Source organism: Grampus griseus (assembly GCF_964374135.1).
Source record: "Grampus griseus genome assembly, chromosome: X".
In the NCBI taxonomy this organism is placed as follows: Eukaryota; Metazoa; Chordata; class Mammalia; order Artiodactyla; family Delphinidae; genus Grampus; species Grampus griseus.
Genome location: NC_138999.1, coordinates 50622516 through 50638726, shown reverse-complemented (window position 1 = coordinate 50638726; position 16211 = coordinate 50622516).

Below are 16211 nucleotides of genomic sequence, written 5' to 3'. Positions count from 1 at the left end.
ATTCTTATGCCTGCCTGCTGACATTTGGCCCAGGATGGGCTTGCCCAATCATTCTGCAGTGATAATGGTACTGTCTTTTTGAAGACCTGCATTAATTATGTCGACGACCTGCATTATGTCGAACCCCTTTGGTAATGGTAATTTCACATGGTTCAATCTAGTATCTTTGTTTCCTTTAAATTTCAACTGAGCTCTAGACAATGAGTTTTCTAGATCTTTCTTTGGGCACACAGGGTGAAGAGAATTTTTCAGGATGTGAATGTTAACTGATACGTGACCTTAGGACAGTGGTTTCCATATCAATAAGTTTGGGAACATTTCAGGGGGGCAACTTAGAATTCCCGTTTCTATTTGGAGTCATGAAGTTCAAAGATACATTTTATGAGGTAGCAGGTCTTCAGGTTTTAAAGATAGTTATGTTGTTATTGGTGTTCCAGACCTAATCCCTTTTTCCGAATCTCTACAAACACACTGGGAGGGGTTTCTCCCCATATTGCAGGTAAGGATTTAAGATGTAAACCTCTTCTGGAATGAGGCAGGAAAATCAACTCTTCAATCAGTCAACACAAAACTCCCAGTAATGAATTGAGAGGGCCAGGATCACAGACATAATAATTGGGAGAATTAAGCCTTGAATGTATGTCTTTTGGAAGAGTCCTGGTGCTGTAAAAAAAAGAGTATGAATTAAATTCAACTTTGATCCTAAATTAGGATTGCTAGCTACTAGTTAGTTATGCGACCCTGGTCCAATCAAGTAATCTCCTAGAGCTATCTGCATCTCTAAAACAAAGAGAATTACATTTTGCTGAGCTGGTGGGGTTGGGGCTCCTGCTGTTTCCGGAGAAGGTGTGTGACACCCTCAGTGCAGTGCAGTGCATGCCCATAGGTGGTGCTAAGTAATGGTTATGATTAGTGAATTCCAGGCTGAAGTTTTATTTTTCCACAGATGCACGGCAGCCTCTCAGGTCTCCCAGCCTGTTAGACCAGTTGCAACTCTTCCCCTCCTCCCCCCACCATCCCCTTCACATGTACAACTGCCCTGGGGCATTTATCCTCCAGGGGATAATTCTCCATGAAGCTGGCACATCTGTCATGGGCACTAGTAGGTGCCAGCAAAGGCTAAGCTTTCAGAAGGGCTCCTTCATTTGATTTTTATCATTCTTCCATCCCCTCAGTGTGACTCATGAAAGCCCAGACTTCCTTTCCTTTCATCCGGAGTGATCTCTGACTCTCACAGCCTTTCTTGCTTGCCATTCTGAGCCTGGGAGAAAATGCTCAGGGTTACACTGTCAAATATCAATGAAGAAAGACCTCCTATGTTGGGCATCCTTGTAACAAAACTAATAAACACCAGTGTAGGGACTTCCCTCGTGGCTCAGTGGTTAAGAATCTGCCTGCCAATGCAGGGGTCACGGGTTTGAGCCCTGGTCCGGGAAGATCCCACATGCCGCGGAGCAACTAAGCCCATGCACCGCAAGTACTGAGCCTGTGCTCTAGAGCCCGTGAGCCACAACTACTGAGCCCACGTGCCACAATTACTGAAGACCACGCACCTAGGGCCCGTGCTCCACAACAAGAGAAGGCACCGCAATGAGAAGTCCGCACACCACAACGAAGAGTAGCCCCCGCTCGCCGCAGCTAGAGAAATCCTGCGTGCAGCAACAAAGACCCAACACAGCCAAAAATAAATAAATAAATTTATAAAAAAAAACAAACCCCCAAAACACCAGTGCTACATTTGGACAGAACTTTACAGTGTGCCATGTACTTTCATATCCATTAGCTCATTTAATAGTTGCAAACTTCTGGCAAGGTAGTGTGATGGTTAAGGGTTAGGCTCTGGAATCTGCAGATTGCTTTTAAATTCCCATCTTCACCTCTTCTCAGCCGAATCATCTTGGGCAAGTAACTTAGCATCTCTGAACGCTGTAGGTTTAAGTGGAAAGTACTCAGAACATGGTCATAAGTGCCCAATAATTGTTAACTATTACTTCTATCATGCCCATTTTACCACATGACCTCAAGTTTTTCTGTAACCTCACCATTGGTCCTTAACCTAAAGGGTCAAACCTCACTTTCTTTGCTTTTCCTCTTATCCCCCTGCCTCCACACTCTCCTCAGCTTTGCTCCCCCTCACACATAGCCTACAGTGAACTTTCCTTTTTCTTTTTGATAAACTTAATTAATTAATTAATTTATTTATTTATTTTTGGCTGCGTTGGGTCTTCGTTGCTGTGTGCGGGCTTTCTCTAGTTGTGTCGAGTGGGGGCTGCTCTTCTTTCTGGTGTGCGGGTTTCTCACTGCGGTGGCTTCTCTTGTTGCGGAGCACGGGCTCTAGGCACATAGGCTTCAGTAGTTGTGGCTCGTGGGCTCTACAGCGCAGGCTCAATGGTTGTGGTGCACGGGCTTTGTTGCTCCGTGGCATGTGGGATCTTCCCGGACCAGGGCTGGAACCCACGTCTCCTGCATTGGCAGGCGGATTCTAAACTACTGTGCCACCAGGGAAGCCCAGTTTTCATTTTTCTGTTCAGCACAGGCTATCTCAGGCCTTTGCATGGGCTGTCATGTCTGTCCTGAGCCCACATACTGAATCCTGGTAAATACCTACTCATCCTTCAAGTAGACTGACTCCCTTTTATCACCAGGCTCCCAGGTTGCTTTCTGCACGCCTTGATTATAACAAGACTGAGATTGTCTCTTTTCCTAATTTATCTATTCATTAGACTGAGTGCTCCCTGGGGAAAGGGATCATATCTTCTCACTTGTATAACTCCTGTCCCTGATATCTGTGATGTGCCAAATAAATGTTGGTTTGAATGAACAAGTGTTATAGAATTCATCAATCCACCTAAAACTATGTTAGATAAGCATTCAAGTTACTGAACCCAGAGGCTGTGGAGACAGTCCTGAAACCTCGGCTCCAGCTCCTAGTCCCCAAGCTCTCTGGGCATCCCCCAGGCTGCCTCTCATTGTGGTCTCCTGACATTGCTGTGTAATTTTTCCAACCAAGCTGGACACGGAAAGAAAGAAAAAAAAACAACTAATCATATGAAAGCACTAGACTTCATAGTTACAGGCCCAGTAGAGGTTTCCAGATGACAGCAAGCAGGCAGTATGCAAAGGCCTGCTTTTAATGTATCAGAAAAGACAAAATTATAGTGTGCCTGCCTTTCATGTGCTGTCTGTTTCGTCTTGCTGAATAAAAGGGAAACTCTGGCTCCAGGCTGATTTTCATTTACAAAAACAGACTAAATTCTAACCCTTAAATTATCAAAAGTGCCATATACTTGACAAGCAGCTAAGCAGAGAGAGCAGAAACTGCCAAGTTAGTAATTAAACAGAGGTTAAGTCAAATTAAAAGAGACAGACATTCTTGTCTGGCGGTCAGAACAGCGGCCTGGAGAACCCCAGATCTGGCCCTGGTACCTGCATGTGTCAGAGTGAGGACTTGATGTGCAACCATGGTTGCCAAGGAGAGACCCCATGGGCTCCGTCCACCCCTGCCTGACTTCCTGGAAGGTCTTCTAATGTGAGAACCGGGGATGTGTTCTTGTTGAGAGATGGGATCAGGGGAGGGTAGTCCTGAAAGGAGTCAGGAGGAGGCTGAGGGGACCCAGCTCTCCTCCATTTTCAGAATTTGTTTCCAAATATTATAAGGGACCATGGAAGAGTTTTTTAAACATAAAATGATTATAGCTTAGGATCTCTTATAAGTACTTCAATATAAATTATTCATTTACTCAAAATATATTGAGTGCTCACAACCGTGGACCAAGCTAAGTCCTAGCCTTGGGTTGTTGACATGCTGGTAGAGGAAGGCAGACAATAAACAAGCAAATAAATGCATAGTATTTCAGGTGGCTCTAAGTGACATGGGCATAACTATAGTAAAGGAGGAGGATAGGGAGATCAGGAGTAGGAGAGAAGGGAGTGGGGGAGAAGGGGAAGATGGAGTTGCTATTTATATTAGGCAATCAAGAGAGGCCTTTCTGATAAGGTGATATTTGAGCAGAAATCTACAAGGGGAAGAGAATTTCCGGCAGAAAGAACAGCAAGTGTAAAGGTCTTGAGGTGGAGGAGTGTTTAGCAAGTTTGAGGAAAAGCAAGGATCTCAGTGTGGTCAGATCGTGGCAAGCAAAGAGGGCGTGGTAGGAGATGAGGTTTGAAAAAGATTAAGGGCTAGATCATGTAGGCATTCTAAGAACACTGGCTTTTATTCTAAGTTAAAAATGAAGGCTTTGAAGGCTTTTGAGAAGATCTTACATGATTTACAAGGGTCACTTTGGGCTGCTGTGTTGAGAGTAGAATGTAGGGAGATGAGAATAAACAGCAAAGGGAGACACAATTGTGGTTTAGGTCAGGTGGTGGTAAAAAGTGGTTGGATTCAGAATAACTTCTGAAAGTAGATCTTGTAGGATTTGCCGATAGTTCGGATCTAGGATGTTAAAGAAAGAAAGGATTCAAGGATGACTTCAAGGATTTTGGCCTGATCAAGAGGAATGATGGAGTTCTGTTTTAACGAGATGGAAAGACTGTAGGAAGAATAGGTCTGGGAGATGGAATACAAATCAAGAATTTGTATTTGGATATGATAATTCTGAGATGCATATTATACTGCTATAACAAGTATTGCGAAGAAGCACAGCTCTGGGAATCAATTGGAATGCAATTTTAATTTTGTTTCCTAATGTCCCTTTAACATTGATTCAGTGGAGGAACAGTTTTCCCTGCCATTGGGTGAAAACTCTGGCAGGCATCATGATTTTTCTGGTCACTCTTAGGTATCAGAAAGTCCCATGGTTCTCCTTAAGTAGGAACCCAGACACTTGATTCAGAAACAAGAATGTCCAGTTCAGTTTGTTACTTAATACTTACATCTTCATTAAAAGGTCATGTTTCTTCTGCTTCCAACTTCCTCTACCTTAGCAGGTTAGTTACCCCCACTGGGGAAGAAGTTATGGCTGGCTTTTTTCCCTTTCTTGCTCATCATCTCATTAGCTATGGTTTCAGCTGCTCCAGAGTTGGTGTCAACACTCCACTAGGAGGGTAGAGGGGAAAGAGATCAGAAAGTTCTTACTTGACTGGGACTGTCCTAACATGATTTTAACTTTCTCTGGGGCTGACTAATATTTAATGCTGTGTCTTCCTTGGTTCTTCTGTAGATTCTGTGGAGGCTCCACTGCTGTGGCTTCTCTTTTGGCAACTCCACTGGTGTGGGTGATGCATCCTATTCCTCCAGCTGCCGTGGGTTTTCCCGCAGCTCATTCCACGCAAGCTTTCTCATTTACAGTCCCATCACCCCACCAGGCAAAACACTTGAGCTAGGATGATAAGGCTCTTGCTGACTCTCCTGTGTGGCTCACCTCCTGTCCACAGAAAGTATATACCCTGTGCCTTGGCTATTCCCAGGGGAATCTCTTCTCTGCTGCAACCCACTGCTTTAGCAACCTCTCACCTTTAGATTCCCCAGTTGGGGTGGGGGGTCAGACTCCAGTTAATTAAGCAGCTCTCCCCACGCCCTTTCTTCAAACTACAGGGAACGCATATCAGCTCTCTGAGTTATCTCCTATCACTAGGTCTGAGCTGAGGGGTCTTCCCCCGTCCTTTCCATTCTCCAGGGAGAGGAGCTATTCACAGCACAGCTTTCTTCAAAGAAAACCTTTTACAAATTCTCCCTCCCTTCAATCTCCGGTAATGGGACCATTTTATGGCATTGATTACAGTGAGGGGTCCAAGTTAAACTGTTCTTAGATAACCACTTTGAAAATATTGATTTGCATCAGCCCCTTACTTTAGTATTTGATATCTATTGTGTTGAAACCGTGGTCTAAACTCCCCCCCCCTTTTTTTGTTTTGCGATACATGGTCCTCTCACTGTTGCGGCCTCTCCCGTTGCGGAACACAGGCTCCAGACACGCAAGCTCAGCGGCCATGGCTCACGGGCCTAGCCGCTCCGCGGCATGTGGGATCTTCCCGGACCGGGGCACGAACCTGTGTCCCCTGCATCGGCAGGCGAACTCTCAACCACTGCGCCACCAGGGAAGCCCTAAACTCCCTTTTTAACATCTTGGTACACTTTTAAAATTTGAGAGTCAACGGCATATGAATTGTGCTTAAAAGTCATGAGATTAGAGGACGTCACCTATGGTGCGAACGGCAAAAAATATCTGACGACTGAGCCCTTTCATAAGTTAGAAATGAAGAACCAGCAAAGGATACTGAGAAGGAGCACTCAGAATTTGCCCTGTTTCTGGATTGGCTTAAAAAAAAGAAAAGAAACACTTTAGGCCCTTAGAACTCATCCTCCATTCTGAATTACAATCAATACTCCAGCAATGGCTTTTCCAATAGTGAATTTTCCATTTTTCCTGATGCCACTCTTCATATGTAAATGTCTTTGGCATTTACAAAGTGTCCGTTATTTCATTTCAACTACCTTATACCCCTGTGAGGAAGGTTTCATTACAGATGGGGAAACTGAGGGCCAAAGAACTTTAATAGATTTTCCCAAGGTTCAAGGAGTAAGAGGCAGAAGATGGATTTGAGTTCAGGTCTTTGGCTCCAGGTTTTGAGCTCTTTCTTTCGTAGCCACCTCAGAGACACTCAGGACAATCATAGCTTTTTAAGGTTTTGCTAAAGTAGACTATTTAATAAATGTGTGGCAAAGGTTTAATCTCACATGCCAGCTCCCATGCATTAATCAAAGTTACCTGAAGAGCTGTGTTTAGCAGGATTCTGATGTATAATGAGGTTTGGCAGGAAAGAGTACGTTGATCAGTTAGTGATGACTGCCATTGCTTGGTAGGGATTCTGGTGGCATATGTGCCATGCATTTGACATCACTGATTTAATTATTTCGTGTGTGTGTGTGTGTGAGAGAGAGAGAGGGAGAGGGAGAGGGAGAGGGAGAGGGAGAGGGAGGGAGGGGGAGAGAGAGAAAGAGAGATACAGATGTTCTCTGGAACAGTTGTAGTTTCTCAAAACACATTAAAAGAATGGGAAAATAAAGAAAGAGCAGCCTAAAGCCATATTGGGTTACTGGAGATGACAACATTGTATACATGCATTCTGAGAGCACACATTTTTAAAGATGTGGTGCTGGCAAAGGAAATAGCCTGAACTCTGAACAGCCTTGCAAATAAATAAAACTAGCCACTGTTCCCCAGCATTTTTCTCTCCCAATTCTTATTTTGAGTAATTTTTAGCTAGCAGAAAAGTTAAAAGAGTAGTACAATGAATGCCCATATATCATTTTCCTAGATTTCCATCATGCATCATTTCCTAGTTAACATTCTCTCTCTGCTTTTATTCTGAATTATTTGAAAGTAATTTAAAAAATTCACAACACTAAAGCATTCATTTCTTAAGAACAAAGACATTCTCCGACATAATCACAGTACCATTATCATACCTGCAAAAATAATACATAGGTCATATTTAAATTTCCCTAGTTGTCCCTAAAAGTGGGATCAGATTGAATGTACTGCTCTTTGTTCAGACTTTATTTTGGTAAGTGACATATTGTAAGATTTTTCACTTCATTGATAAAATGTCCTTCAAAAATGACCATGTGGGACTTCCCTCGTGGCGCAATGGTTAAGCCTCTGCGCTCCCAATGCAGGGGGCATGGGTTCGATCCCTGGTCAAGGACCTAGATCCCACATGCATGCCACAACTAAGGAGCCCGCCTGCCGCAACTAAGACCTGGCACAACCAAATAAATAAATAAAATAAATATTTAAAACAAACCCCAAAATGACCATGTTATTTCATTACCTGGATAGAGTACGCTTTATTTTACTAGCCCTTTACTTTTGTGCATTTAGTCTATTTTCTATTTAGTGATTGCTGTCGTAAATGCTGTTGCAATGAACATCATGGGCACATGGTGCATTGGCCTCAATATATATTCCAACCTCTTTTTTAGGGTCTTCCTATACCGAGAAGACTAAAACTTCCCCAGCCTGCCTTGCAGTTCAAGTTCTAGGTGTAATTTAGATTCCACCAATCACTTGCACCTACATAAGATCTGGAAGGCAAAAGCATGAGGTAGAGGTCATGCATTTGTTGCCCCTGTGCTTTTTCTGGAAAGTAAGGCCATTTATTGTTGGTTTTTTTCCTGCAGTGCTAGGAACTAATACTCAGTTCATTTACTGGGAAACTTTTAAGTATATTAGAAACAATTTGTGTATGTGAATCAATTTTTTAAGCTATAAATTGTATGATCTAAATACAGTTAAGTATTTGCAATGAAAATTTCGCATTCATATTCAGATGTGCTGTAAGTGTAAAAAGTACGCTGGAGTTTGAAGACTTCGTATGACAAATGTAATATAAACTATGTCACTAATAATTTTTATATTGATTACATTTTGAAATGATAATACTTCAGATATCTTGGGTTAGGAGAAATTTATTATTAAAATTAATTTCATTTGGTTTTACATGTGGCTTGCATGATATTTCTCTTGGACAACACTGCTCTAGAATTAGCTATGAAGAAAATTTGTGTTTTCTTAACTAGGGATTTCCAGATCAGACCAGTCTAAATCGTAGTTCAAATTTCTCAATTTTTTCAAATAAGGAATTTCTGGAGCAACCTATTCTGTACATTAGGCACTGACTTATTTCTGCTTCTTTAAATTAGTGGAGACTCTTGTGTTTGCTCATGGAGGTTTGTTCAGATCTATTGTGAGGAGGCGTCCTCCCTCTGTTCTCAGTCCCAGCAGCCAGTCTGGCAGGAGTGACTTCCTAACTCTTCTTGCCACCCTCAAGGCTTCCTGGGCTTGTGGACTTGGGCCCCATTTTGACCTGACTTCCGGGCTGATTCTATTTGACTCCACGCATGCTTGGTTTTGGCACTTGCTGGTGAGACTCCACCTGGATCTGTGCTGCCTTGGCTAAATCCCACCGTGTAGGACACGATTGGACGTGGCTATGGAAGAAGCTGGATTGCAGGTAATCCACACAGACATTCCTTAAAGCTTGTGTGAAAGTTTAGCACACCCCCAAATAGACATATCTGCTATAAGGTGAGGACTATAAACCCAACAGCTGAAATATATTATAGTCTCAAATAATACCTTGTCATTTATCCACAATCTCTGATGTTATCTTCCCAACATTTCATATATGCTCTTTAATTTTGTAGTTGTATTCACAGTTGGAAATACAGTTAACGAGCTAAACATACCACTAAGACTAAAGATCTGCCACTTTTAACACCCCTAATAAGTGCCTTTGTTTTTCTCAAATATATTAAATTTATAAATTTAATTTAAATATTTAATATAAATATATTAAATTTATAAATCCCACACCTCTTGTCAATAGAATTAATATTTTCACTTTTTTGCACTGTCTAGGTGGTACCATGATGTTTTTTTTAAATTTACTTATTTAATTTATTTATTTGGCTGCGTTGGGTCTTTGTTGCTATGTGCGGGCTTTCTCTAGTTGGCGGCGAGTGGGGGCTACTATTCGTTGCGGTACGCAGGCTTCTCGTTTTGGTAGCTTCTCTTGTTGCGGAGCACAGGCTCTAGGCGCGTGGGCTTCAGTAGTTGTGGCTTGTGGGCTCTAGAGCACAGGCTCAGTAGTTGTGCTGCACGGGCTTAGTTGCTCCATGGCATGTGGGATCTTCCCGGACCAGGGATCAAACCCGTGTCCTCTGCATTGGCAGGCAGATTCTTAACCACTGTGCCACCAGGGAAGTCCCCATGATAATGTTTTTGATCTGATATATAAGAGCCTGAAATTGGCAGTTGAAAGTTGGTTTAGGATGGTTACAGTGTTATGTATAAAAATGGGTTGTTGTTCACTTGAGGCCTGATTGGTCCCTGCTGGATTCTTCAATCTCATACTGGGCAGTCCTAGAGGAAGGTCCTGTGTATTTTTTTTCTAGGAGAACATGCCTATAATTTGTTGGTGGAGGAGGAGAACTACAGATAAAGAGACCTTACTCCATGCTGAACAATCTGTTTTTATTCCCTTATCATCCAGTTTCCTGAAGGTCATGGGTTATCTTCCTGGCCAAGTTTGCCTCATAAACCAAGACAATAAAGTGTGTGGGACACTTGCCAAACACATAAAAACAGACTAAGAGCTCTTAAATGCCCTTCTTCCTAGCTCCCCACTCCCTGGTCCCCACTGGGTGTGGTTGGCATGGTGGTGGGGAGGGAACATCTCCAGTATCTCAGTGGGCATGAGCAACATCATATTAATAAATGACTATTCTATTCATGGTTAAGAAATTCCCACTTTTCCAAATAAGATCTGCTTTCAGTCAGAGGGCAGAAACTAAGATCCCTGTGCAAGCGAATGGTTTATCAAATTGTTCTGGGAGTGAAAGCACTTAAACAGGTTATCAGACCCCATCCTTCTCAGCAGCAATCTCTTTGGCTCTGCACCACAGGCTTTAGTTCTCTAAGAGAAACAACTGGAAAGGGGGATGCCAGATTTGGATTATTTGCCATATGATTGGCTCCCTACTGTTTGCTTTAAACAGTTAACCTCACTGAATCCCCACAGTAGTTCTGCAAGGTGGGATTTATTTTTCCATTAAAACATGAGAAAACCCAGGCTCAGAGAGGTGGTGTATTTGCTGAAAGTCACACAGCTGGTCACTAGGCATTGCTCTGAAATCCATTTGCTTATGTAACATTAGGAAAACACCTTCAACATTAGAGTGAATAATTCCCACTTTGTATCCCTATAGCCTTTTGTACACAATAGAATATAACACACACCATGACTTGTGTTATGCACCCATCTCTCACTGTGTGTGGGTTCCTTGAGGCTAGTGAAGGGGGCACATACTTTTGGTTCTCCCATCAGCCACTCTTTTCCTCTTCTCTGCCAGTAAGTCTTATTGCCCAGAATGTAGTCAGATGACCATAGTTAGTTGCAAGGAAGCCTGGGAAGTAGTCTTCCAGCCTAAGTGGGCCATTTCTGCCCTTAATAAAAATTGGGTTCTATTGCTAAGGAAGGGAGTTTGGATATGGGGTAGAAAACTAGCAGTTTCTGCATAGTGTATGTCAACTGAAAAAAAACTGCACAACCTAAAAGTTGAGAAAAGTATGTTTTATTTGGTGGTCTTTCTGAGGACTTCAAGCCCGGAAGACAACCTCTCAGATAGCTCTGAGGGACTGTTCTGAAGAGGTAAGGGAGGAGCCAGGATATATATGGAGTTTTGCAACAAATACCGGATAATCAAACGATTACCATTAATTGAAGAAAACCAGATATCTCAAGTTAATGAATTTAGCGCTTTTCTATGTATGGGAAGATGCAACAGTCTGGGCTCACTGAAACCATTCCTTTGATATGCACCTTAGCTATTTAGGGCCAGTATCCAGTTCTTTCGCATCCAGAGTTCCCTAACCATTGGGTGCACCGTTGAAGGTGGCTGCAGCGACTGAGGGCTTGGCAGTGGGCAGCCCAGTTTTTCTCCATCCTGAGTTCCCTCAGGGCTCACCATTAGGGGCAGTGGCTGTAGTGGCTTGATGGCTGCAACATCCTTTGTTTACTGTTATGGCAGGCAAAGTTTTCATTCACAGGTACTTTTAAAAATACATATTTTTAAGTACCGTTAAAAAGGGTACATTTTCCACACCCCTTTCTACTCCTTTTTCCCTTTAACCTGGCCCAATTCACACCTTTGTGTTACTTCTAGGCACTGAATTTAGAACCTGGCAGAAACCTCTGTGTAGGCAGCGCCCTCCTTTCTTCGCTGGACATTTCTTCTCTGAGGTCATTCTGCATCTGAAGGGGACTCCCAACCACTGCCTAAGTTCTGGAGATTAAGCTGTAACTTCCTGGGAAGTGGTCCCCTTGAATCTGTGCTTGCCCCGTTCTTGCTTTCTAAAGCATTTCTCCTGTCTTATCAAGTTCCTCTAACGTGTTTAAAACACAGTTCAATGTGATTTTCACCTAATTTGCAGGAAAATGTCCATTGAGGAAGGTGGGGGTGGAGGTACTTGCCACAGCTATCGCATTTGCCTGGAAACTATAAGTGACATAATGTTATAGTTCTTCAAGTAGAAATGCATAGAACCACTATGACTGTGGTGCCTGCTCTCTTATCTAGCTGCTAGTTCTAGAGCAAATACAGATGCAAGCAAACTGTTGTCTCCACTCCCTTAGGAATGAACTATCTTGGGTCTTTGTTTTAGGTGTTGTGGTTATTGGTATTTGTGTTATGATTAGCCCATTTAGACAAGAGACCTATGGAATCTGAGTGAGTGGTTAGAATGAAACTATTTGCCACTTAAAAAAATTATTTGTTTGTTTGTGTTTATTTTTCCCTGCAGTTTCTTTGATCCTTGGGAAGGCTTTTAGGGAATTGGTGAAATTTGGGCTATTTCCAAAGACTTCTCCACTTGATTTCCACAGGAAATGTAAAAGCACACATTTAATTTTAGTTCATTTGGAAGTATTTCAGGAGACAGATCTACTGTGGATATAGAGAAGAATGTATAAACAGACAAACAAACAAACACTTGAAAAAAAAACCAAGGGATGATCCATGTGCATTTGAAAGGAATGTGTATTCTACTGCTTTCGGATGGAATGCTCTATAAATATCAATTTAGTCCATTTGGTTTAATGTGTTATTTAAGGCTTGTGTTTCCTTATTGATTTTCTGCCTGGATGATCTGTCCATTGATGTAAGTGGGGTGTTAAAGTCCCCTACTATTATTGTGTTACTGTCGATTTTTCCTTTTATGTCTTTTAATATTTGCCTTATATATTGAGGTGCTCCTATGTTGGATGCACATATATTTATAATTTTTATACCTTCTTCTTGGATTGATCCCTTGATCATTATGTAGAGTTCTACTTCGTCTCTTGTAACAGTCTTTATTTTAAAGTCTATTTTGTTGGATATGAGTATTCCTATTCTAGCTTTCTTTTGATTTCCATTTGCGTGGAAAACCTTTTTTCCATCCACTCACTTTCAGTCTGTATGTGTCTATAGATCTGAAGTGAGCCTCTTGTAGGCAGCAGATATACAGGTCTTCTTTCTATGATTTTATATCCATTCAGCCAGTCTGCGTCTTTTGGCTGGAGCATTTAGTTCATTTACATTTAATGTAATTATTGATATTTATGTTCTTATTGACATTTTGTTAATTGTTGTGGATTTGTTTTCGTAGGTCTTTTGTTCCCCTTTCTTCTTTTGTTCTCTTCTCTTGTGATTTGATGACTATCTTTAGTGTTATGCTTGGATTCCTTTTTCTTTTTTGTGTGTATGTCTATTATAGATTTTTGGTTTATGGTTACTATGAAGTTTTAGTACAGCAGTCTATATATATATATGGGATTTTATTTAACATCTTGTTGTTAAACATCTTTATTGGAGTATAATTGCTTTACAATGGTGTTTTAGTTTCTGCTGTATAACAAAGTGAATCAGCTATGTGTATACATATATCCCCATTTCCCGTCCCTCCTGAGTCTCCCTCCCACCCTCCCTATCCCACCACTCTAGCACCGAGCTGATCTCCCTGTGCCATGTGGCTGCCTCCCACTAGCTATCTGTTTTACATTTGGTAGTATATATATGTCCATGCCACTCTCTCACTTCGTCCCAGCTTACCCTTCCCCCTCCCCATGTCCTCAAGTCCATTCTCTACGTCTGCACAAGGACACATCAAAGACTCCAGCTTTCCTGCTTAGCTTTTGGGCCCGTGGTTCTCGTTTTTATAGTCCTGTGACATCGGGACAGCATTAGCATTTACTCACATTTGCTAAGCAGCATGCCACAAGAAGGCAATGGCTATGAATATTCTCATGGAAAAAAGTGGCCAACGTAGGAGAAGAACTCAGTTTTCTGACATTTGTCAAGCATTTGCTGTTGACCTTAGCAAGAGTACAAAGGAAAGAGCCCACCACTCAGAGCCTGCCTGGGTTTCACTTCTGCCTGCCATCTCCTGGCTGAGATTCCAGGCAGATAGTTTAACCTCTCTGAGGTTCAATTCCCTACCTGTGAAATGGGATAACAGCACACCCACTGCTCAGGGTGGTGTTTAAGGGTTGAGAAGAAGGTATTACTGTAAGGCGTTCATGACATATGAGATTAAAAAAATTTTTTTTCATTTTGACACAGGAGCAATATGATATGCTTTTTTGTGTTCTGAAATGGGAGTTCAGGTAGGGTTAAAAAATGGGTCAAAATAACATGAGAACTTGAAGAGCTTTAGTGAGCAGCAGCAGGGTCTGAATTAAGGATAACTGAAAATAAAAACAAAAGAGTGATTAGGATTATGTGGGAAAAATATACAACAGTTGCTAATGTCTCTCACGTTCTGCAAGAAGGGAAATCAGGAATCTTGAATTCATCAGGGATTCCTGAAGGGCCAGACTGCCAAGGATAACATCAAGCTGGTGACCATGACTTCTAATTGATTATCAATCTTCCAGAGTATTTATCCACTTTCTGACTCTTCTGCCTTATTGGACCATGCAGGTATCTGTTGAGCATCTATCATGAGCCAGGCATGTGTCACTGCTGGGGACAGTAGGAAGTCAAGGGCAGGTCCTGGCCTCCACGATCTGAGAGGGAAAGTCTAGGTGAAGAGGCAAGTTCACCATTCCTAGAGCAAAGGGCCTAAGGTGAGGCCTGCCCCAGCAAGGAGGGAGGTGGGGGAAGTTCTATCTTCTAGGCAGGAGTAAGGGAAGACCTGGCTAAGGAGGAAGTGTCTGGGCTGGGAGTGGGGCTACTGAGGGCATGGAGAAGGCTGTGGAGGGACCAGTGAGGGAGAGGAGAGAGCCAGCTCCTGAGGAGAAGTGTGCTGCCTCTCAGAGTTAGGGAGGAGGAGATAGTAAGGATTGGTAAAATAACCTGTTCACCCCTTCTCCTTCCTTCTCATAGAACATAAGAGCCAGGTTATCCCATAGAGAAAACTTAAACCTCAGTGGAAAAGCCTTCTCCTGCCTTTAGCTCTAGGAGGACTATTCAAACATATACGTGTCCCATTTTAACTCTGACCTTCAGGATCTGATAGCATCATCTTAGATACTAAAGGAAGTACCTGGAGGAAGAAAAAGATCCCCAGGGAGCATGTGTATTTAAATCCATAGCTTCTCTTCAGGGACTATTGTGAGCTAACTCAATTGGCATTTGTTTTTTTAAAAAAATGTTAACATTGCTGATGAGTTTCTGTTGAAAATGACACACTTGCTGTCTCTAGTGGCAGAGAAGTTTGGTATAATGCCTTAGGAGAACCGTTTGGTAATTTGTAGCGATAGCCACGAACATATTATGTCCCAGTAAACCCAGTGTAAGTTGAAAATATCGTTACTTTGAAAATGAATTTAATATACCCAACTTACTGAACATTATAGCTTAACCTAGCTTACCTTAAATGTGATCAGAACAGTTACTTTAGAATACAGATGGGTAAAATCATCTAACACAAAGCCTATTTTATAATAAAGTGTTGAATATCTCATGTACTTTATTGAATACTATACTGAAAGTGAAAAACAGAATGGTTATAGAATGGGAGGAGCTTCAAGGTGGTGGAAAAGTAAGACACGGAGATCACCTTCCTCGCCACAAATACATCAGAAATACATCTACATGGGGAATAACTCCTACAGAATACCTACTGAACGGTGGCAGAAGACCACAGACCTTCCAAAAGGCAAGAAAATCCCCACGTACTTGGATAAGATTTCCACACACTAGGAAGATACTTTGTGGGCGGAGACTGCGGGTGGCGGAGGGGGGAAGCTTCTGAGCCACGGAGGAGAGCGCAGCAACAGGGGTGTGGAGGGCAAAGCAGAGAGATTCCCGCAAAGAGGATCGGTGCCAAACAGCACTCACCAGCCCGAGAGGCTTGTCTGCTCACCCGCCAGGGCGGGTGGGGGCTGGAGCTGAGGCTCGGTCTTTGGAGGTCGGATAACAGGGAGAGGACTAGGGTTGGCTGCATGAACACAGCCTGAAGGGGCTAGTGTGCCACAGCTAGCCAGGAAGGAATCCGGGAAAAAGTCTGGAGCTGCCGAAGAGACAAGAGACTTTTTCTTGCCTCTGATTCCTGCTGCGAGAGAAGAGGGGATTAAGAGCGCCTCTTAAAGGAGCTCCAGAGAAGGGCGTGAGCCACGGCCATCTGTGCGGGCCCCAGAGGCGGGCATGAGATGCTAAGGCTGCTGCTGCAGCCACCAAGAAGCCTATGTGCAAGCACAGGTCACTATCCACACCTCCCCTC